This window comes from Felis catus, chromosome D1, assembly GCF_018350175.1.
Source record: "Felis catus isolate Fca126 chromosome D1, F.catus_Fca126_mat1.0, whole genome shotgun sequence".
In the NCBI taxonomy this organism is placed as follows: Eukaryota; Metazoa; Chordata; class Mammalia; order Carnivora; family Felidae; genus Felis; species Felis catus.
This window is the reverse complement of record NC_058377.1, coordinates 68240546-68264999: the sequence shown is the minus strand read 5'-3', so window position 1 is coordinate 68264999 and position 24454 is coordinate 68240546. Positions and strand designations below refer to the sequence as shown.

At 39.6% G+C, this 24454-nt stretch overlaps 1 pseudogene; it reads right to left on the bottom strand.

Moving 5' to 3' along the window:
• Window positions 1–4268: 4268 nt before the first annotated feature.
• Window positions 4269–16805, bottom strand: LOC123380243 (annotated as a pseudogene).
• Between the last annotated feature and the right edge of the window lie 7649 nt (window positions 16806–24454).

Here is a 24454-nt window from a genome sequence, read left to right as displayed (position 1 = left end):
TCCCACTCTAAATTAAGTTACTAATATTACATGCATATGTGTTTGTTTATTTTCTATATGGATTTTATGTCTTCATTCCTGAACACTCTGGTGGACACCAAACTTATACATACATCTACCTTTTTGATGACTTGAAACATCTCAAATTTAAATTGACCTGAACAGATCATTTTTTATTTCTGAGCCTCCCCCACCTTCCTCCTGCAACATATGCTCTGTCGGCTCTCTCTACCTCAATAAATAGCACCATCATGAATTCAGTTGATCAAGCCCAAAACTTAAAAATCTTTATTTCACTTTCAATTCATTACTAAGTGCTGTTGCCTCATCCTCTGACATTTACCCCAATCCAACCAGTTCTCTTTATATCCACTACTTCCCATCCTACTCCAATCATTATCTTTTCTTGCCTGGACTACCTAATTGTCTCCTAACTTCTAGAACTCAAACTAGAAGCTCCTAGCTTCTATTCCTATCCCACAAAATTCATACTCCACAAAATGTCTAGAGTAATCCTTTTAAAACATATCAGATTATATATAATTCTTAGTTAAAACTTTCTCTTAGTTAAAACCTTTCAAAGATTTCCTGTCCCACTCAGCATAAAATTCATATCCCTTGCCATGGCCTATGAAGCCCAATGCAAGCTAGCCCCTGGCCACTTTGTTCCTCTCATCTACCACTCTTCCTTTTATAACAATGACCCAGCCACTCTGCCCTTATTGAAGCTTGTTAAATAAACTAAGTTTACCTCGGCCACAAAGCCTTTCAGTAGTTAATCCCTTTTCCTAAACATTCTTCTCCCAAATCTTTGCTCTTACGTAGTTCCATCTGGTCATTTGGGCCTCTCAAATGTTACCTCCTCAAACAGGCTTTTCATGACCATTCAGTTTAGGCTGATTGTCTTTCCTCTGTGCCTATAAGAGTGCCTGGCACAGGCTTAATAAATTTTTATTGAATTAATGACATTTCTTAGGGGAGATTCACATTTTAAAAAATTGCCAGGACTGGTGTAGGTCAGAAGCTTATAAATTGTTTTGGATTACTTTTCTTGTTCCCTTCACTTTAAAAAGTTCATAATATAACCCCAGTCAAAACATGAAAAAAAAAAAAGCATCAGGCACACCTGGACGGGGGGACATTCTACAGGATATCTGGCTAGTGTTCCTGAACACAGTTAAGCTTAAGAAAAACAATTAAAGACTAAGAAACTGTCACAGACCAGAGGAGACTGGGGAGACATAACAACTAAATGCAGTGTGGTACCCTGGATTGGATCCTGGAACAGAAAGGGAATATTAATGAAAACACTGGTGAAATAAAATAGATAGTTTGGTTACTAACAATGTTCCAATGTCAGTTTCTCAGTTTAGACAAATGTATGATGGTAATGTAAAGGGGAAACTGGGAGGAGTACGTGTGAACTCTCTCGTTTTTTCTTAGCCACTTTCCTGCAAATCTGAAATTTCCCCAAAATAAAAAGTGCATTTAGAAATGTCCATTGTAGGGGCGCCTGGGTGGCACAGTCGGTTAAGCGTCCGACTTCAGCCAGGTCACGATCTTGCGGTTCGAGCCCCGCATCAGGCCCTGGGCTGATGGCTCTGGGCTGATGGCTCTGGGCTGATGGCTCGGAGCCTGGAGCCTGTTTCCGATTCTGTGTCTCCCTCTCTCTCTGCCCCTCCCCCGTTCATGCTCTGTCTCTCTCTGTCCCAAAAATAAATAAAAAACATTGAAAAAAAAAAAAAAGAAATGTCCATTGTAATATGTAAGGCATTTCTTTCCTTTCTTTTCTTCTTTCCTTTCCCTTCACGACCCTTTACAAAACATTTTAAACCATTTTTAAAGCCATATAGTCAAAGTCACATTGTATAATTTAAGAGCTAATGATGTTTACCACTCTAACTGCAACTACCAGTAATACTGTTAAATGTATTCCATAAATGTGAATAGAAATTTTCACCATGACTATGTTTTAATAAAGTTAAAAGATCTTTTAGTCAGTGTGATATGGCTTTGGACCCCTGTTTTGAGATTTAAGCTCAGACACTTTTCCATATAAGACCTCTCTGAATCTCTTTTTTCTCAAGTAGAAAGCGGACCGTTGGCATTTATCAATTTAACATTTGCAGTTTTGGCCAGAAAGGTCCATGACATATAACCCTCCATATTTGTGCTAGAAAGGAAGTTTAAATTTTATCATTAGCCAGAGTATAGAAGACTGGATAGCTGGGGGTTGAAAGAATAAGCTGAGAATTGCTTACCTGAATTTGAATCCTACCTCTGTTATTATTAATTGTGTGGTTTTCCTTGAATAGGTTTCTTAAACTTACTAAGCATCAGTTTTATTATCTATAAAATGAGGATAATAATAGCACCACTTTTTAAGGTATATTAAATACAAAGAAAATAATAATAATCATAAAACTGTAACAAGATATTTATTTATTTATTTATTTATTTATTTATTTATTTATTTATTTATTTATTTATTTATAGACGTAGCCAGTCCTGTTCTAGGCACTTTACACATATTATTTCATTTAATTATTTCAGCAGCTTTATGCAAAACTACTCTATTATCCCCTTTTTGCAAGTGAGGAACTTGATATATAAAGACTTTGAAACATGCAGCACACTGTCCAGCAAATATGAAACAATCAATATGTACTGGCTATAATTATTCCAGCCCTTGACTGAGCTCCATGAGGGATTATGCAGCCCTAATTATGCCTGGCATATAGGTGCTTTTAAATATTTGTGGAATAAATGAGTAAATAAACCAGTCATTTAGCTAGTGAATAAATCTTGTTAATCATCCAGCAACTGTACGTTGACATAGTTTCTTTATTGCCTACTCTTCTCCACTTAGGTAGTATCTCCATGAGAATGCTTAAAATTTTCTTTTGTAAAAAATGGCTCTGAAAAGAAATTCTATTTGCAATGAAATTGCAAATCTATTCGCAATGAAATTGAAGAAATTAATAAAGTGATGGCTCTTTGCCATGAGATAGGCTCTTTGATTAAGTGAGAGAGTGGAATGTAACCTTAGTCAAAGCCTTATATTTGTGATGGAAATGACATCAATAAAGAAGCAAGAAAAAACAATTTTGAGAAACTATGTTCAGTGAGTGCTTCCACCACTGGGGTTAAAAAAAAAAATTCCTCAAATGAGTAGAAAACCCAGTAAACACTGAAAACATGAGTAACTCTTGGTGTAAAGATAAGAATAGGAAACATGATGCTCAGGAAAATGCTAGGAGCATATGCAAGTATTTTATGAAGCAATTAGTGAAGATGTTAGTAGAACTCTCAACCCACTTTGGCCTCAAAGAGAGATGGGTTCAAGGACCTGACATAGCATTTTCCATTGATATAAACTAAAAAAAAAAAAAAAAAAAGTCATTGCCAAGGAAGTGCTTGCCTCTTTCTGAGCTGAAGATGTTTATAAAAGAAAAGGTTTATGGGTTAGTGTCTTCAACAGCATAAAAAGAGGCTCACACTAACAGAAAGTGCCTTACAAATATATCAAAGGTAGAGACACAAATATCAGAGCTTAATGAAATCAAAGAAAACTGACCATGATTCATCCTAGCTTCCTCTAGGTGTCTACAAACCCTTAAATTTCAAGGTCCAAAATAAGGAGGAATCCAATAAAGCAAAGTTGGAGTCACGGTGTTAAACCTTTGAATCATTTCATAAGATCTTTGTAATTGTGTAGTGCTTACAAATTTGGTGTTTGAAGACATCTCAGTATTCCTCGAGAATATCAAGTGTTCTTTGCAATAATTACTTTACTAAATTGTGAGGATTACACATAATGTATACAGAGGTGAATATTTTATAATAATGTTGTCATGGAACAAAAACAAAACCCAGAGTTTTAAGGAAAAGATGGTAATTAAATCTTTTCAACTTGTGTGTAGCAAAATGTTAATATAAATAATGTCAAGAGACAAAATATTAGCTGGAAGAATATTTGCACCAAATATAAGAAATGGCTAATCTCCTTAATATAAAAGAACTCTTATAAATCAATAAGGAAAAGATGAATAACTCCTGTATAAAAGAGAAAAAATGGCATTTCATACAAAAGCGATATACAAATTGCCAATAAACATCAGAAAAGATGCTCCACCCTACTCATTATTAAAGAATTGCAGATGAAAAAAAACAAAATGCTCTTTTCACTCTCAGATTAGCAAGATTTATGGGGAAATAAGAACTCATTTACATTTTGTAGAATATGAATTAGTGTAAACTTCTTTGAAGGCAATATGGCAATATGTACATCAAAATTATGAACAAAATGTACACATCTTTATACCCCGCAGTTCTATTTCTAAGATTATCCGACTGTACAAATGAATAAAGATGTAAGGCATACCCCAGAGATACTGCAGAACTCAGACCACCACAATAAAGCAAACATCTCATAAAAGCAAAGGAAACGAATTTTTTGGTTTCCCAGTGCATATAAAAGTTGTATTTCTACTATACTGCAGTCTAGTGAGTGTGCAGTAGTATTAAGTCCAAATAAAACCCCCCACAATGTACATACCTTAATTAAAAAATACTTCATTACTACAAAATGCTAATCATCATCTGAGCTTTCAGTGAGTCCTAATCTTTTTGCTGGTGGAGGACCTTGCCTTGATATTGATGGCTGCTCACTGACCACAGTGGTGGTGGTTGCTGAAGGTTGGGGTGGCTGTGGCAATTTGTTACAATAAAACAACAGTGAGGTTTGCCACATTGGTTGACTCTTCCTTTCACGAATGATTTCTCTGTAGCATGTGATGTTGTTTGATAGCATTTTATCCACACTGGAACTTTTCAACTTTGTAGTTGATCCTCTCAAGCCCTGCCACTGCTTTATCAACTAAGGTTATGTAACATTCTAAATCCTCTATTGTCATTTCAACAGTCCTCATGGCCTCTGCACCTCTGCACGGGGAGTAGATTCCATCTCAAGATGGAATCCTGCTTCTCAGGAAGCAATTTCTCATCTGTTAAAGTCTTCTCATGAGATTGCAACGATTCATTCACATCTTCAGGCTCCACTTTAAATTCTTGTTCTCTTGCTATTTCTACCATATCTGCAGTTACTTCCTCCACTGAAGTCTTGAACCCCTCAAAGTCATCCATGAGGGTTGGAATCAACTTCTCCCAAACTCCTGTTAATGCTGATATTTTGATTTCTTCCCATGAATCACAAAATGTGTAATGGCATCCATCATGGTGAATCCTTTCCAAAAGGTTTCAATTTCCTTTGCCCCGTTACATTCAAGGATCACTGTCTATGACAGCTATAGCCTTATGAAATGTATTTATTAAACAATGAGGTTTGAAACTTGAAACTACTCCTTGATCCGAGGGCCAAAGTTGTGTTAGCAGGCATGAGAATCACGTTAATCTCATTGTACATCTCCATCGAATCTCTTGGGGAACCAGGTGTGTTGTCAATGAGCAGTGGTGTTTTGAAAGTGATCTTTTTTTCCTGAGCGGTAATTGTCAACAGTGGGCTTCAAAGATTCAATAAACGATGTTGTAAACAGATGTGCTATCATCCAGGCTTTGTTGTTCCGTTTATAGAGCACAGGCAGAGTAGATCGAGCGTAATTCCTGAGGGCCCCAGGATTTTCAGAATGATCAATGAGCATTGGCTTCAGTTCAAAGTCACCACTTCATTAGCCCCTAACAAGAAAGTCAGTCTGTCCTTTGAAGCTTTGACACCAGGCATTGACTTCTCCTCTCTAGCTATGAATGTCCCAGATGGCCTCTTTGTCCAATAGAAGGCTGTTTCACCTACATTAAAAATCTGTTGTTTAGAGTAGCCACCTTCATTAATTATCCTAGTTAGATCTTCCGGATAACTTGCTGTAGCTTCTACATCAGCACTTGCTGCTTGCCCTTGCCCTTGTCTGTTACAGAGATGGCTTCTTTCCTTAAATCTCATGAACCAACCTCTGCTAGCTTCAAACTTTTCTCCTGCAGCTTCTTTATCACACTCAGCCTACCTAAAATTGAAGAGAGTTGGGGCCTTTCTCTGGATTAGGCTTTGGCTTAAAGGAACATTGTGGCTGGTTTGATCTTCTATCCAAACCATGAAAACTTTCTCCATATCAGCAATATGGTTGTTTTGCTTTCTTACCATTCATGTGTTCCCTGGAGTAGCACTCTGAATTTCCTTCAAGAACTTTTCCTTTGCATTTACAACGTGACTATTCCAAGATGCCAAATTTGGGTCTTATCTTGGCTTTCAACATGCCTTGCTCGCTAAGCTTAATCATTTCCAGCTTTTGACTTAAAGTGAGAGATGTGTGACTCTTCCTTTCACTTAAACACTTGGAGACCGTTGTATAGTTATTAATTGGCCTAATGTCAATACAGTTGTGTCTCAGGGAATAGGGAGGCCAGGGAATAACTGGTCAGTGGGGCAGTCAGAACACACACAACATTTAACGATTAAATTCACTGTCTTATATGGGCGTGGTTCAATTATAATAGCAACATCAAAGATCACTGATCACACATCACCATGATTAATATAATGAAAGAGTTTGAAATATTACAAAAATTACCAAAATCTGATGCAAAGACATGAAGTGAGCAAATGCTGTTGGAAAAATGGCACCAATAGACTTCCTGGATACACAGTTGCCACAAACCTTACGTTTGGAAAAACCTCAGGATCTGTGAAGTGCAATAAAGCAAAGCACAATAAGATGAGGCATGCCTGTACACAAATTGATGTTCACTACAGTTCTGTTTGCAGTAGCCAAAAGCTAGAAAAAATATGAAAACTTGTCAATAGGATTATGTAAATTATGGTACACTTGTACTATATAACACTATTCGGTTGTTAGAATGAGGTAGAAAACTAAAAATTGATGTGAACTCATTGCATCATGGTGTGCTGCCTTGCATCCTGGGACAGTAAAAGGACATTAGCAGAGAAACTAGTGAAATCGGAACAAAATCCAGAGTTCAGCTAATACCCCCGAACCAATATTGGTTTCTTATGTTTAACAAATGTATCTAAGTTATATCTTGTGTTCATATTTCATGTCTCAGACTACATACAAGATCCTATTACAAGTTTCTGTAAGCCCCAAATTATTCCAGTATGAAAAGTTTATTTTTAAAAAGTGATCTAGAAAGAAAATCGACATATAATAAATGGGAAAAGAAAAAGCAAGTTGTAGGATAGCATGTATAGCATCTGTATACTAAAAGATGAGGATTATATATGTATATACTACTGTAGACACAGAAATCTCTAGGAGCATATGATCTTAGTCTACCAAAAAGAAAGTTTACGGTAGTTCTCTCTGAGTTCTTGGAATTAGAGGTGGTCAATGTAAACATCAGTGTAGGCTGGGCTCTTCTAATCTTCACTTTCACATTTAATAATGCTGTGTTAATTCTTTGGCCACGGGGGCATGTGCATTTTAGATAATTCATTTAAAAAATTGTTTTAATGTTTATTCATTTTTGAGAGAGAGAGAGAGAGAGAGATAGAACATGAGCAAGGGAGGGGCCAAGAGAGAGGGAGACACAGAATCCAAAGCAGTCTCCAGGCTCTGAGCTGTCAGCACAGAGCCCAGCATGGGGCTTGACCCCACAAACTGGGGAATCATGACCTGAGCGGAAGTCTGACGCCCAACGATTGAGCCACCCAGGTGTTCCAATGTCTTAGATAATTTGAAAACAACTAGGGGTGCCTGGGTGACTCAGTTGGTTAAGCATCTGAGTTTTGATTTCAGCTCAGGTCATGATCTCACGGTTCGTGGGTTTGAGCCTGCATGGAGCTCTGTGCTGCCAGTGTGGAGCCTGCTTGGGATTCTCTCTAACTCTCACTCTGCCCTTCTCCCACTCGTGCTCTCTCTCTCTCTCTCTCTCTCATAATAAATAAACATTAAACAATTTAAAAATAACTAATTAAAAATAATGTATGAAAATTAATTAACATGGTGATTGACGCATTATAGATGTTCAGTATTTGACAACTTTTGTTTTTTTAAAAAATGTTTATTTATTTTGAGAGAGAGAGAGTGCAAGCAGGGGAGGGGCAGAGAGAGAGGGAGAGAGAGAGAATCCCAAGCAGGCTCCAGATTGTCAGCGCTGAGCCTGATGCAGGGCTTAAACGCACCAACCGTGAGTCATGACCTGAGCTGAAATCAGTTGGACACTTAGCCCACCAAGCCACCCAGGTTTAAAAAAAATTTTTTTAATGTTTATTTTTAAGAGAGAAAGAGAGAGACAGACAGAGACAGAGCATGAGTCGGGGAGGGGCAGAGAGAGAGGGAGACATAGAATCTGAAGTAGGCTCCAGGCTCTGAGCTATCAGCACAGAGCCCGATGTGGAACTCGAATTCATGAACCGTGAGATCATGACCTGGGCCAAAGTCGGACACTTAACCAACTGAGCCACCCAGGTACCCCTATTATCAATTTTGATTCATAAGTTCTTTATTATATCTCTAATGACAGTCACAAATTTTTGTTGAGATTTACTATGATCCAGGCCTTGTGTTAAATATTTTACACATAGTATCTCTTTATTCCCCCCAATAACATTCTGAGTTGGGTACAATTATTATCCGCATTTTTCAGACAGGAAAACAAGAATGGAGAAGTTAAATAACTTTCCAAGGTCAGTAGGCTAATAAATGGTAGAACCAGGATTCGAACCAGCAGTCTTACTCCGCAGTTTAGAAAATATTTTAACATGTAAAATATATTTCCATAGGATATATTTTAACTTCCTTAATGGTTAAGTGATGAGTATAATTCACCTTCACTGAAGGAAAGCAATGAGTAATCACTTTTAATTTTTAACTAAGTTGGATGATTCAATGTCTTTGGACCTTTCTTTTAAATTTCAGCACATGAACTTTGCAGCTTGATGCTTTACATCTTAAATGTTCAAACCATCAAGTGTTTGATGGTTTTCACTAGACAAAGTGACCCCATTTTTTGATCATTTTTAAAAGATCTAGTTATTTAATCCTTCGGGTGCCCCACTGGCTCAGTGAGTAGAGCATGCAAGTCTTGATCTCTGGGTCGTGAGTACAAGCCCCACGTGGGGTGTAGCACTTACTTAAAAAAAAAAAAAAAAAGAAAAAAAATCCTTCAGTTATTTAATCTTTATAGTTGCTCTTTTCTGGAAGATTATGAATTTCTTTCTACACACCCTGAAGGTGAAACTTTCTTTAAAAAGATAAAAAGCAGTTGTAGTTGTTATTCCTTTCCTCTTCTTCCTCTTCTTCTTCCCTCTTTTTATAAAGCAGGCAGGTTTTTTTTTTGTTGTTGTTGTTTTTGTTTTTATTTAACAAATTTTTTTTAACGTTTATTTATTTTTGAGACAGAGAGAGACAGAGCATGAACGGGGGAGGGGCAGAGAGAGAGGGAGACAGAATCGGAAGCAGGCTCCAGGCTCTGAGCCATCAGCCCAGAGCCCGACGCGGGGCTCGAACTCACGGAGTGTGAGACCGTGACCTGAGCTGAAGTCGGACGCTTAACCGACTGAGCCACCCAGGCGCCCCATCATCAGGCAGGTTTTTGTTTTTGTTTTGTTTTGCATAACATCATCTAAATTTGTCTATCATGACTTTTCAACAGACCAATACATGTGAGTCGAGGAATATTTTTTCATTGGTTTACATGAGACCTCTGGTAGAAAAACCAATGAAATTAACACTTAGGTGGTAGCTCTTGATAGAATTTTCTCTGTGCATAGATAACTAGGCCATTTTTTAAATTTAAAATTTTTTTTCAGAATCTTCAACTATGAGCTCATTTTGCCAATAATCAAATTTACTGGATTCCGCTGTGTGAATGGCACTGTTGTTTGTGTGGAGTCATAAATTCTTAGCCAGATTCAATGTCTCATTTGATTTAACTACAAAAACTTCAAAATTTATTACATGTGTGAACACTACAATCATGTAAGGCTCTTTGGGAGATAAAAGATAATAAATAAAACTTAGAAGGTAGATCATAAAAATAGATAAGATGTGATGAAAAGAACAGAAAATGAGCAAGGGTCATTTACCATAATAAATTAATCTCCACTAAATATCCCTAAGGTGTTTGACACTGTGATAAATGCTCAAAAGAACATAAAGTCAGTGTGGTGGCTGATTTCCTGCATAACTGAATAAAGAAGATTAAAAATGATGGAGCATGTAAGAGCTTTATGTCTGAAAATGTGCTCTGAAATGCAATTCAACAGGTATTTATTGAGAGTCTTTTTGACAAGGCCTCTTTGCCAGGAACTGTGCCAGATTGATGAACAAGAAGGCTCTCTGCTCTTAGGGAGTTTGCAATCTGGTAGGAACAGCAATATACAGTGAGTGAATTGGGAAAAAGTGTCCCTGGGTTCACAGTCTGGTGAACAGTGCTTGGGCAAGATTTCAGCCTCCATCTGTGTGCATTTCACAACGTGCACACTCACATGGGGAAGCCCTAGCCATAACTGAAACAATATGTTAAAATATATAATGCATCTATAAATAAAGTCCTGAGTGTATAGAGAAGTAGGTTCAGGCAGGACATGACGTTTGAGTCTCAGGTGACTGGAAAGATGTTGTTCCAGTGAGGAAAAAAAGGCCCTTCTAGGGCACATGCCTAATGCAATGGCCAAGACTCAACTAAGTACTGACAGCCCATTAGAGACACTGCTGAGAAGAGATTGGTGGAAGGCAAAAGTAACCTGGGGATTCTGAGAGCTGAAGAAGGTGGTCACAAACATCATGGAAGATCCTAAATGCCATGCAAAGAAATCAGGCACTTTGAGGCTCCTGGTGGCTCAGTTGGTTAAGCATCTGACTTTGGCTCAGGTCATGATCTCACAGTTCAGGAGTTGGAGCCCCACGTCAGGCTCTGTGCTGACAGCTCAGAACCTGGAGCCTGCTTTGGATTCGTGTTTCCCTCTCTCTCGCCCCTCCCCCACTAATACTCTCTCTCTCTCTCTCTCTCTCTCTCTCTCTCTCTCTCTCTCTCTCTCTCTCTCAAAATAAGTAAACATTAAAAAAAAAAAGGAAATCAGGCACTTTAGGGTAGTTAGCAGAGGCACAGAAATAAATTTTGTTCTTCAAATTTGCCTTATAAAATGTTTCATGATAGTTTTGGAAAATTCCAACACTACTTAAATTTAGAGGTAATAAATGGAAATTTTATCTTAAAACTTCACAGATTGCATACAATCTCAGTCCCCAGAAAGTAACCACAACAAATAATTTGGAGTGTAAGAGTTGCTTAGCTATTCATTAATCTCCAGGGGAGTGGTCTCCAAATTGTTCTCACCTGGTGCTTATTTAAGAAAGCACTAAGCTAGGGAGTGCTTGGGTGGCTCAGTTGATTAAACGTCCAACTCCTTCTCAGATCATGATCTCACAGTTTGTGCGTTCAAGCCCTGCGTCAGGCTTTGTGCTAACAGTGCAGATCCTAGAGCCTGCTATGAGTTCTGTGTCTCCCTCTCTCTCTCTCCCCCTCTGCTGCTCATGCTCTGTCTCTCAAAAATAAACAAACATTAAAAAAAAACCCACTAAGATATATTGATTAATTTATTTATGAATTGAACACATGTCCTCCTATTACTGGCTAACATCCCAAGACGTCATAAACAAGGCAACATTCATCATTAAGGATGGTGAATGTAAACCCATATTTCAAGTATCTTCTTTTTTTAAAATTTTTTTTTTAATGTTTATTTATTTTTGAGACAGAGAGAGACAGAGTATGAGCAGGGAAGGGGCAGAGAGAGAGGGAGACACAGAATGTGAAGCAGGCTCCAGGCTCTGAGCTGTCAGCACAGATCCCGACGCGGGGCTCGAACTCACAAACTGTGAGATCATGACCTGAGCCGAAGTCGGACGCCTAACCGACTGAGCCACCCAGGTGTCCCTCAAGTATCTTCTTGATAGTTTCATAAACATTCGTCTGACCATCACACTAGTCAAAACTTTAACTTCCTGAGATATGTGAGTGAGGTGTTGTACCAAGAGGAGAAGTGTTCACTCTGCTATTTTCTTGTTTCCTTGTGCTTACAAGGAGTATCGTATTGTACTTAAGAGCACTGACCGGAGACAGGTTGCCTGCTCTGGGTTAAGAACTAGCAACTTTAAACTCTTGGTGCCCCAGTCTCCTCATGTTTAAAGTGGAGTAAAAAAGTCCCATCTTCCCTGGGTTTCTTGTGCAGGTTAAATGAATTAATAGAGACAAAGCACTTAGGATAGTGGCTGGTGTGTAGTAAATGCTATGTAAGTATTTGATATATCGTTGGCATTATATTCCAGCTGTCGTTTTTTGTTTGTTGTTGTTTTGTTCTTGTTTTTTGTTGTTTGTTTTCGTAAGAATCTTTTAAAGCCACCTTTCTACTTTGTGAGGGCAAGTTAGTTAAAACCAGATAACGTAATCTGTAAATCTACCTCACTGAACCCTCAGTGACCCTGTCTTTACTGTGGAAACTCCCCTTACCCCTTTCCCTTAAAGTGACCAGGGTACCATATGCACTGAGAGGCCATCAGACATGCATACCGAGTGAGGGTGCCGATGTCAATCCACGCATGAAATGTAAGTAAATCTTAATTTTTCCTCCTTTTTTTTTTTTGATAAAAAGTAAATGTGTATGTGTGTGTATTCGAATATTTTCTTCTCACACCTCAGTGGATTTCTAGGGTATTCCCTGTGATGAGCCCTCCCCACTTGGGAGGCCCATGTGCTGGAATGCACCCCTGAGAATAGAACCATGGTCTGCCGTGGAGAGCTTACAGCTGTGGAAGCAGGACCTGAGCAAGCCTGAGCTTTGGGCAGGGAAACAAACCTGAGGGCGAAAAAGGGCAGGCAGAGCAAAGGAAACCTGGCAAGAGCCCATGAGTGGGATTCCAGCTTTTTTCTTTTCTTTTTCAGTGTCCATGTTCACCTTTACTATGGGTTGGTTTTTTAAAAGGGGGAAAATCCAGGGGCACCTGGGTGGCTCAGTCTGTTGAGCGTCTGACTTCTGCTCAGGTTATGATCTCATGGCTGTGGGTTTGAGCCCACGCTGGGCTCTGTGCTGGCAGCTCAGAGCCTGGAGCCTGCTTCGGATTCTGTGTCTCCCTCTCTCTGCCCCTCCCCTCCCCTGCTCGTGCTCTGTCTCTCTCTCTCAAAATAAATAGACATTAAATTTAAAAAATAATAATAAAAAGGGGGAAAGCTGTAGGGCAATGTGAATTGCCTGGCTTTCACTGCCACTGGAGTAGCTAGGTTTGAGTTTGTATTTTGATAGCCTCTGGAGAATATCTTCTGGAATGGAAGTTACTTCTGGAGGTGTAGATGTTCTCAGCAGATTCTCGTAAGAAGAAATTACAGGAGAAGAGGGATCTGCAAAATTCTCAAAACACTTCTCTGAATTAAAACGAGCGATGTACAATCTTTCATTTCCAAATCATTTGATGAACTGTTTGTTTCTGATAATGGATAATTTGTGGATCCCAAAGCTGTACTGTTCTTCGTAGAAGGAATTTTCAAACCAGGAGTGCAGAATGTGGGTGCCAAAGGAGAATCTGTATAGTCGCCGTCATTTTTTTTCAACTGCTGGATTATGAGGACAGGAGTAGCAAAGAAACGATCACTGGTCCATGGTTCTGATTCTATGGGCTTCTCATTTTTATTCTCCTTAGGTGTAATCCTGCTCTGAGGGCTCTTCCGGGACAAGTCAGTGAGGGCAGGGGGTATCCGCTCCAACACGTTCCCATAGCACAGAGCTGTTCAGCAAGTGTGCACTGGGCACCTATTGGGGCCCAGCACTTCACCAACTGTCTGAGAGTAAGTGGTCACTTCTGCAAGGAATTTATAGTCTGACTGAGATGACCAATGCCAATATTGACTTTCAATAGGAATGATTATTTGTGTCTATTAATATGTAAATATACATACAATTTTTGAATAAATCTCCTAGCACAGAACGCTGTAACTTACAGATGAATGGACTACTCTGCCCTTTCTGAGTCTTCAGAGGGATGGCCTTCTTAAGGAAGAAGATGCTGCCTGAGACAAGTATTGAAAGAACAAACTTTTTCTGACTAGTGTTAAAAAACAAACAAAACACGGGGCGCCTGGGTGGCGCAGTCGGTTAAGCGTCCGACTTCAGCCAGGTCACGATCTCGCGGTCCGTGAGTTCGAGCCCCGCATCAGGCTCTGGGCTGATGGCTCGGAGCCTGGAGCCTGTTTCCGATTCTGTGTCTCCCTCTCTCTCTGCCCCTCCCCCGTTCATGCTCTGTCTCTCTCTGTCCCAAAAATAAATAAACGTTGAAAAAAAAAATTAAAAAAAAAAAAAACAAAAGAAACCAAACAAAACCCCAAAACATCTTCTTTTAACTGTATATTAAAAATGCCAGAGTTTGAATAGAGCCACTGTCAACACTAGAATGTAAACCCCACGAGGATGTTTGTCTATGTTCACTGCTATGTGCCTCATGCCAATGGTCATACTTGGTACACAGTGGTTCTCGTTTGTCAAACGAATTAATGAATGACTAGAGAGACCCTGTCTGTGAAGTATTAGGTAGGAGACTTTGTATTCTCCTTTTGAGTCACAGAACAAGTACTGTGGGAATCCCGGACGTAGTCGAGTTCAAATTCTCCTGCTCAAAAACTTAGGCCCAGGGAGTCAAGTATTCCACTCAAGGCAATCCAGGAAGCCAGGTCTAGAACAGGGGGTAGGGCTCCTATTTCCTAACTCCTTACCCAGTTGTTCTCTTTACGACCTAATGGCACTTCCCCAGAAGTACCAGAGGGCCACAACTCATCTTTCACTCATCAGACCTTCTCAAGTGCCAGGAATGAATCCGATTCCAGAAGGTTAAGGGAAACAGAGACCCAGGAAAGATTTTTCTCTCCAACTGCTGTATCTGTGTCTGGCTTGCCTGGAGACCAATAGCTTTAGTTGTTATAGGTCCTTCTCCAAGGAATGAAGAAGAAATAAAGTAGCAATAAATAGGCAGATATAAATTGTGTAATATAAACACATTCTCTAAGTAGTTACTTCTATTATTTCCCAAGCAGACCAACCATGTTGAGTAGCCCAATTGGTCTTCAACAGGAATTTGCCCTGAACATCTCAAGAGTTCCTTATTATTCTTATGGGTGCATTTTGAACACACAGATATTCATAAATATAACATGAATATGTATTCATACAATATATGAATGTTTATGAAATGGATGTATAATTTATAAATTATTATTTTATGAAACATAAAAGATATAGATAGATAGATAGATCCAACAACCCAGAATTTTAAGTTTTAGGAATAAAATATGACTTTCCCGTAACACCCTCTAGTCTTTGCATAATGCTATTATCTCAAAGTAAACTCTGCCACCCTTTCTTTTAAAAAAAAATTGTTTTAATGTTTATTTATTTTTGAAGGACAGAGAGACAGACTGTGAGCAGGGGAGGGGCAGAGAGAGAGGGAGACATAGAGTCCGAAATGAGCTCCAGGCTCTGAGCTGTCAGCACAGAGACTGACACAGGGCTCGAACTCACAAACTGCAAGATCATGAGCTGAGCTGAAGTCAGATGCTTAATGGACTGAGCCACTCAGGCGCCCCTGCCACCCTTTCTAAGTAGGGACTTTCCTCAACCTTACTAGGTTTTTTCCCTTTTTAAACTTAAATTCATGTCTACTAGTTTGAATTTTCAGGCCTTAGTTGTTTGTGAATTCTACCTCCTAAATATATCTCAAAACTGTCCAGTTTTGTCCATCTCTAGTCACAAGCTAGGTCAAGCCACTATCACCTCTCAGTTAAGACTAATGAAATAACTTCCCAATTCTATTTCCTCCCTCCATGCTTTTCCCACACAGTAGTTAGAACCATCTCTTAAAAAAAAGAATCATATAACTCTTTTGTTTACACTCACTAGTTCTTGCCACAGCTCATAAGGTAAAGACCAGAGTCTTTGGTGTGGTGAACAGGCCCTTCAGGATCTGTCTTCTGCCTTCTGCCTTCTCACCAGCTTCCTCTTGGGCATGCTCCTCCTGGATCTTTGCATTTCAGTCACTTTCTTTCAGCTCCTGAGAGCAGTCAGTGTCCTTTGCACATGTTGTTTCAACTTCCTGCAATGCTCTCTAGTATGGTGCTTTCCTCCACCCCATACACGTCCTTTGCCCAGTTATTTTCTACCTATCCCTCAGAGTTCAGCTCAATCAGCACCCCTTCTAGAAAGCCTTTCTCCCTCTTTGGATAAGTCAGGTGACTTGTCATATCCTCTCTTAGCAATTCGTTTTCCTCCTTTTTAGCACTTACCGTAATTGTAATTTAAAAATTATGGTATTAGTTCTTCAACATTTGTCTAACCCAAGAGAATGTAAGTTCTGTTAGAGCCAGATTATTCATCACTGTCACGACTTCGGCAGAAATAAATACCTCTGGAATGAATACAGAAAATAAGAATAATTTTTTAAACCAAAGGTGTTTATTACAAAAGGGAAAAGTCAGTCAGGAAAGCGAGTTCACAGTTTTAAGTAAACATAAATCTACACTGAGAAACAGTACTAGACACTGCCCTAAATGAAAATCCACACAGACACACACACTCGCACTTACACTGGGTACCTCTCAGAAAACGGATACAAGGAAAACATTTGCACCTCCCGTTAGAGAAATCTCGCTAAGCAGGAAGGAAGCAGGCAGGGTCTTAGATCAGGTGACTGGTAGTTGAGGGCTTGGCCACCAACTGAGGGAGACACAACCTCACCCTAGCTAGGCAACTGGGGCTCACCTCCTCTGGAGGGTCTTCCAAGCTGCCTCCCCATGAACTTGGCTGATGCCAGAGAAGCACCGATACGGATAAAGCTTGCCGGGACACACCAGGTTCCTGGAGCTAGAGACAGGTAGAAGCCTGAGGTTCTCTCCAGATCAGGTACCTGGGCGGGGAAGGAGTGATTTCAGCAGCTGAGCCTCACCCAGAGGCCCAGCATTCTGCCTCAGAGCAGCACCGTGCAGTGGGGAGGTGACCGTGGATGTCAAGGAAAAAGCAACACGCGGTGTCTTTGGCGGCTGTCAGTGCCTAGGGGCAGAATAAGTGAAGTGTATGACACACTCCTCCCTCAACTCCTAGCTGTTCATCAAGAAGCTAAATGGACTAGTGAGGCAGAACCTCTAGTCCCAAGATCCTCTGATACTGTTGCTTTTCTGGTACAATTGTACTCAGGCTGGTGGCTTGGGAAGACCTAATCTAATCCCATCGAAAAATATTTCAATAAGGTTATTAATTTATAGCTATGTTATAAACTATGACTCTATTGTTTGTAGGATCTTAGGGATTCTACAAAAGAAGTATATAGGTAATTATTTATTAGGAGTTCGCATCAAAAAAAAATACCAACTGTCTATCTTTTTATGGTATTTGATGTCATTTTTCTTTAACTTATGACAGAAGAGGGGTCATCTGGTTGGGTAGATTTAAAAAAATTTTTTTTTAATGTTTATTTAGTTTTGAGAGAGAGAGAGACAGAGAGATAGAGTGAGCAGGGGAGGAGCAGAGAGACAGGGAGACACAGAATCTGAAGCAGGCTCCAGGCTCCAAGCTGTCAGCACAGAGCCCGATGTGGGGCTCCAACTCACAAGCTGTGAGATCATGACCTGAGCCGAAGTCGGACACCCAACTGTCTGAGCCATCCAGGCGCCCCTGGTTGGGTAGATTTGTAACTTAACTTTTGGCTAACAGTGAATACTCATCTCGATTGTGCTAACCCACACAGCTACACGAAATAAAAGATTGGTTACAGAGATTCTTGACCAAAGATAAGTGAATATTCATAGGAATGTGATGTACAGCTTGAGAACTTATTTGTGAATTAAAAGTTAAAGGATGTCCACAATGGCTGATTTACCACAGAGCATCCTGTCTTTCCCTGTGTGAACCATTTTATGCATTTCAGTGAGGGGGCAGTGGAGCTGGTGGGAGCTGAAGGGCCCTCTCTAGGGGTTCATTGCAGGAAGATGAGCAAAGAGGAAGGAAAGAACCCTGGATCTTGGAGAAACCACAGGATGCCCCTTGGAAACTTGCAAAATGATTGGGAAGAATCTAAGTGGGGTTGGATTTTGGAGAGAGTAGAGGGGGAGTGGGTGGTGGGGGAAGGCTAGATCAAGGCATATATAGGATTTGGGATTATGTAGTGTTTTTTTTTTTTTTTCTGTCTTATTTTTCATGTTATGCTTTACTTGATGTGACCTGAAAAAGACAAGCCAGCTAAATTTATATTCCCCAGTGAGTACGGATAGGCACATAGGCGCTCTATGCATGTTTACTGATTTGAAATGAATAGAACAGGGAAAGTTTCTGTCTAGAGTGTTTAAGAATATATTCAAAATAATGGCTTCTATCAATTGAACTACACGTTGCACATTATGCTACCTGTTTCACATTTCATCCTAACTAATCTCAGGTGAATGTTTTTAAGTTCCTGTTTTACAGGGAAGGATATCGAGGCTCAGAGAGGTTAAGTCACTCGTCTAAGTTACAGCCAGTAAGTGGCAAAGCCAAGGGTCAAATTAAGAATTGACTGATTCCACAGCCTGTGTTCCACTTTCCCATGCTGTTCTGTTTATCTGCGTTACTAAGACTACTCAGAAGTAAGATCACTTTCCCGAGTGATATTAATCAGATTTCCTGTGGAATCATTACTTATATATATTTATTCTCTAATGTGTGAACTCCTAGGGTAGAGAGAGCTGTCTAATTCATCTTTTGTCCCTACTGCTTAGCACGATGACTGGTACATAATAATAATAGCTTTCATTGAGTATTAGTGTTAAACACAGTTCAAAGTGCTTTATGTACATTAACTTAATCCTCACAATAACTTTATAAGCTATACACTATTATTATCTTCATTCTACAGATAAAGAAATGGAGCCACAAAGAGGCTAAGTAATTTGCTCAATTTATCATAGAGGCTTTTAGTGTTCACCCTTCCCTGGGTCTCCTCTCTATCTAAGCATGTGGGAGGATGATTTTCTTACCCTCTTGGAGTTAGGTGGTCTTGTGACAATAAGCAATGAGTAGAATTGATATGCGTCACTTCTGTGCTATGAGTCACTTCTTCGCTGAAGCATTTCTTTTTATTTGAGAGAGAGAGAGAAAGAGAGAGAGAGCACAAGCATGAGCAGGGGAGGAGCAGAGGGAAAGGGAGATAGAGCCTTAAGCAGGCTCCATGTCCAGTAGGGAGCCTGACTCCAGGCTTAGTCTCACAACCATGAAATCACAACCCGAGCTGAAATCAAGAATTGGATGCTCAGCTAACTGAGCCACCCAGACACCCCTGAAGCATTGGGTTGCTGGTATGAGACCCTCCAGTACTCAAGATGCTGACATGTATATACACAGCTAAAGATGCTAGAGTCTCTATCACCCTGGATTGCTGAGTGATTATGTAGGGCACAGCTCTCTCCCTCACATGGGAAATGTAGCTTGAGTAGGAATATATCAAGGTGTTTAAAAAAATTTTTTTTAACAAGGTGTCTTAAGTAACAGATTTCAGTTGTCATCTGTTACACATGGTACAGACTTAAATATATAGCCCCTCCCCCAAACTCAATTAGTTGAAAATCTAATCCCCAATGTGATGGTATTTCGAGGTGGTAGGGACTTTGGTGGTGACTAGATCATGAGGGCAGATCCCTTTCATGAGTGGTATTAGCACCCTTATAAAAGAGACCCCAGCGAGCTCCCTAGCCTCTTCTGCCGTGGATGACACAGTGAGAAGACAGCTGTTTATTAACCATGAAGTGGGCTCTCACCAGATAGTGAATCTGTTAGCGCCTTGATCTCAGACTTTCCAGCTTCCAGAACTGTGGGAGAGAAATGTTTGTTATTTATAGGCTGCCCAATCTATGGTATTTTTGTTACAGCAGCCCAAACTGACTGAGACACCATAGCAAATCTAACTTATCTTGACTGTTACATGGGATCAGAACTCTGGTAAGTGATAGAGATTTAAATCCAGGCAGTTGGCTTTGAAGTCCATGCCTTAAATCACTGCCCCATACTAAGTAGTAAGTGTCAACTGAATGAATGACAACTAAGTGAATAAATAAATACAAGGCCTCTGTTATTCACTCATGCTTAGTGATCAGAATCTAGCTTTGGTGGGGGTTGAATGCTTTCCTTTTTCTAAGAGTATGCTCTCATTTCATCTTGACACATGGGACAAGTGAGATGAAGAGATCCGATCACGCCAACATTTATCTCGACCTTGTCTTTTGAAGACATTTAGCTAAGTTAGCTTTCAGATCTCATTAAAATTGAAACACTTGGTTATTTCAATTTAGTCATTTTTGACTCTGTGTGTTTGAAATGACAACACTATAAATCAAATGTAACTTTAATCACAATTGGACTCTTCAATAACTAACAAAAGGCACAATTTGGTAATAAAAAGACAGTTCTCCATAGGTGCTTTTGAATTTATTTTGAAAATTGTAAATAATAAAAAAAAAATCTAGCAACATTTCAGAGACTAATATGCAGGCAAAAGTAACTCATATTTCAAACTACCTATTGCTGCTTTCATTTTTACATTATCTTTATAGTTTCTTTTATGTGATTGTAATCAGATTATGTCTTTATATATTATTTTACTTAATATTATAAATATTTTTCAAAATTTCTTAAAAAAACTTTTTTTAACGTTTATTTATTTTTGAGAGAGACAGAGACAGAGTGCGAGTGGGGGAGGGGCAGAGAGAGAGAGAGAGAGAGAGAGAGAGAGAGAGAGAGAGAGAGAGAGAGACAGAATCCTAAGCAGGCTTCAGGCTCTGAGCTGTCAGCACAGAGTGCAACGTGGGGCTCGAACTCATGAACCGCGAGATCTTGACCTGAGCTGAAGTCGACGCTTCTGATAGCCATCCAGGAGCCTCTATTTTTCAAAATTTCTTAAAACAGGAGTTCATACGGGGTGCCTGGGTGGCTCAGTCGGTTAAGGGGCCGACTTCAGCTCAGGTCATGATCTCACAGTTTGTGGGTTTGATCCCTGCATTGGGCCCTGTGCTGACAGCTCAAGGATTCTGTGTCTCCCTCTCTCTGCCCACCCTCCCCAGCTCATGCTCTGTTTCTCTCTCTCAAAAATAAATAAACGTTAAAAAAAAAACCAACAAAACCAAGAGTTCATAGTTATGGCGTCAAAGCACCATTATTTATTTATTTATTTATTTATTTATTTATTTATTTATTTATTTTTAAAGTTTATTTATTTTGAGAGAGAGAGAGAGAGAGAGAGAGAGAGAGAGAGCGCGCGCTGGGGAGGGACAGAGAAAGAAGGAGAGAGGGAATCCCAAGTAGGCTCTATGCTGACAGCCCAGAGCCTGACTTGAGGCTTACAAACTGCAAGATCATTCATTACCTGAGCTGAAATCAAGAGTTGGATGCTTAACTGACTGAGTCACCTAGATGCTCCCACCATAATTTAATTAATCAGTCTCACAGTTTGGGACATCTATGTAGATACCGTGCTTTGTTTTTTAACTTATTAAAAACAGACTGATGTGAATAGGTTTACTGTACAGTTTGTTAAAGAGCACATATGACTTTGGTGTGTGACATTGAAGAAAAGTCAACTTTATCTATTTGCAGTTTATAGGACAGGTAAAAAAATCTAATTAGAATCTACTGTCTTCTACATTGACAAGTCATGGAAGGAGATATAGGGCCAGGATCAGACCCAGTTTTCTTGACATTTGATTGCATTCTGTGTTCTCATGTCTTACGGGTGACAACATTTGTTATGTCAAAGTGTGTATTAGTTTGGGCTGCCATAACAAAATACTATTGACTGGGTGGCTTAAATAATAGGAATTAATTTTTTCACAGTTCTGGAGGCTGGAAGGTCAAAATCAGGGTGCCAGCATGGTCAGGTTCTGGTGAGGGCTCTCTTCGTAGCCTGCCTTCTTTCTGTGTCCTCAGATGGCAGAGAGAGAGAGAGAGAGAGAGAGAGAGAGAGAGAGAGAGAGAGAGATCTCTTCATATAAGGCCACAGTTCTTTGGAATTAGGTCCTACCTTTATTACCTCATTCAACTTTAATTACTTCCTAAAGACCCTGCCCAGCCAGATACAGTCATACTGGGGTGGGGGGGAGGGTTAGGGCTTCAACATATTAATGTGTGTGGAGGGGGGAGGACACACAGTTCAGCTCATAGCAAAGTGTCACTAAAGAACCACAGTCTAATGGTCAAAGAGAATGGGACCTGATTCAATTTTAACAGGTTTCTAAAATTTACTAGTTTTCTGGGAGACCCCACACACATTTTTTCTTTTCTTCTGACACTTATGTCAGGTTTACCAAGTTTCCCCTTGGGCCTTACTTAGCACCAGGGAGCCCAGATCTCTGACCCCATCCCAGTGACTAAAGCGGCATCTATTTCTGGAATAGTTGTAGTCTGCCCTTTCCCCTTGATTATTTCCCCGTTACTGCATTTGTCTTTTTGTTAGCTAATTCATATTTTCTTTCCAGGAAGATATAAAATAGAAATTAACGAAACAGACAATGAATCCAGAAGTGGTGAGCATTTGGTTTCCTTTTTTTATGTACTATCAGTTTATAGTGGTATGTCTATTTTTCACTGGAACATATTGTACTTAACAACAAAGAAACAATGGCTGATTTTCTTCCTACAGGGGCTTAATATTTTCCCCATATAATATGTATTAGTCTGTGTCTGAGGCTTTTATCTTTTCTAACATGTAAATAACCTTAAGGACTGATTAAGTTTTATCAAACGTAAAACATTCATATCCTTTGAGTAAGAAGCCAACATGAATATAATCAATTTGCCAAAAATGCGTGCACCCTGAACTAAGTTGCAAGGTCCTGAATGTACCAGATTATAATGAAAATATCTCCTTAACCATGACTGCAGTGGTTAAAATTTAATGCAACATTAACAGTGAAGTATGGCTCTTCTAATGGTCTCTGCTCCTACTTTCTAAAAGCTAAGGGAGGATTTATGCTACAAACAGGACTCTATGTTCATGGAAATATGCAGCTTAGTTTTTAAATATCTCCAGTACATAAAAAGGCCATTTGCTCTGTTTTATGTTTTCATGTATTTATTAGTTTGTAATAACAACCATGACCCCCGGAGGCTGGACATTTTCTGGGAGTTAATGATCTGTCAGGGTTAAAGGCCCAAAGCTTCATGCTGAGAACATTAATCAGTCCACCAGCCCTTAACAGGCAATACCCTCTTCCATCAGTCATTGTGACTCAGTTCCTGCAAGTCAGAGCATGAGGTTTGGAAAGCCTCGACTGTGGGCTGGCTTTGCTGAATACCACAGCACACTGCTAATCATACATGTGTAAACCACTGTCAGAAAATTTGCACTGCAGGGGACATATCTTCTATGATTGTCACTCTTCTAAAGCCTTGAACCTGTATTTCAAAAATTCAGAATATGGGATAGATCATCATTAACTACCTTTTCAAGCCAATGGTCAAGCAGCATTAAAAATACTGCAAAATGTTTTCATACGATTGAACCCTATTTAAAAAAAAAAGCATTTTTTGACAATTTTAAAACTATGATGGATTTTGTAAACAGGAAAATCACAATGAGCCCAATATTCCATTGGTTTTGTTTACAACCGTATTACCATTAACTGAACTGGAGGTAGGGCAGATGATCTGCCCACGCATACCATACTCCTACATCTCTCTCCCTGGAATCTTTCAGAACACAGACACAGAAAAAACGGGCGACTTTTCGTCTTCAGGCTGCTCTCCCTGGGTCTAGCTCAACCTTCCAGGGCTTCTTTAGAGTTCTCATCCTCTACAATCTCTCTGTGGCACGTTGACCACTTCCTCCCTCTAGACACTGCATATTTATTCATTCAACAAGTATTTGGCATCTACAATGCGCCACACACTAGTCTCTCCACCTGGTTTTGGTGCTATCTCTATTTCTTACTTCTTACACCTCTCTGACTCCTCTTTACCTTTCCTGTTTCTTCTCCATTCACCCTTGGTGTTACCCAGAGTTCTCTTTTTTGTCCTCCCCCCTCCTTTTTTTTTTTTTTGCAGTTTTTTGAGGGACATTTAACATACCACAAAAATCACACATTTTAAGCATACAGCTTGATACATTTGGGTAAGGGTGCAGTTGTGCAACCACCATCACAATAAAGTTTTGGAATACTTTCATCACCCCCAAGATTTCCTTCCTGCCCCATCTCCAGCCTCAGGCAACCACTGACCTGCTTCTTGTCGCTATTGATTTGCCATTTCTAGAATTTCATATAAATGGCATTATTAAGTATGTTTTCTTTTGTGTCTGGCTTTTTTCTCTTAGCATGACGTTTTTGAGATTCATCCAAGTTATGGAATGTATCAGCAGCGGTTGGCTCCTTTTTATTGCTCAGTAATATTCCGTTGTATGGATATACCACTTTCCTTTTTATCCATCAG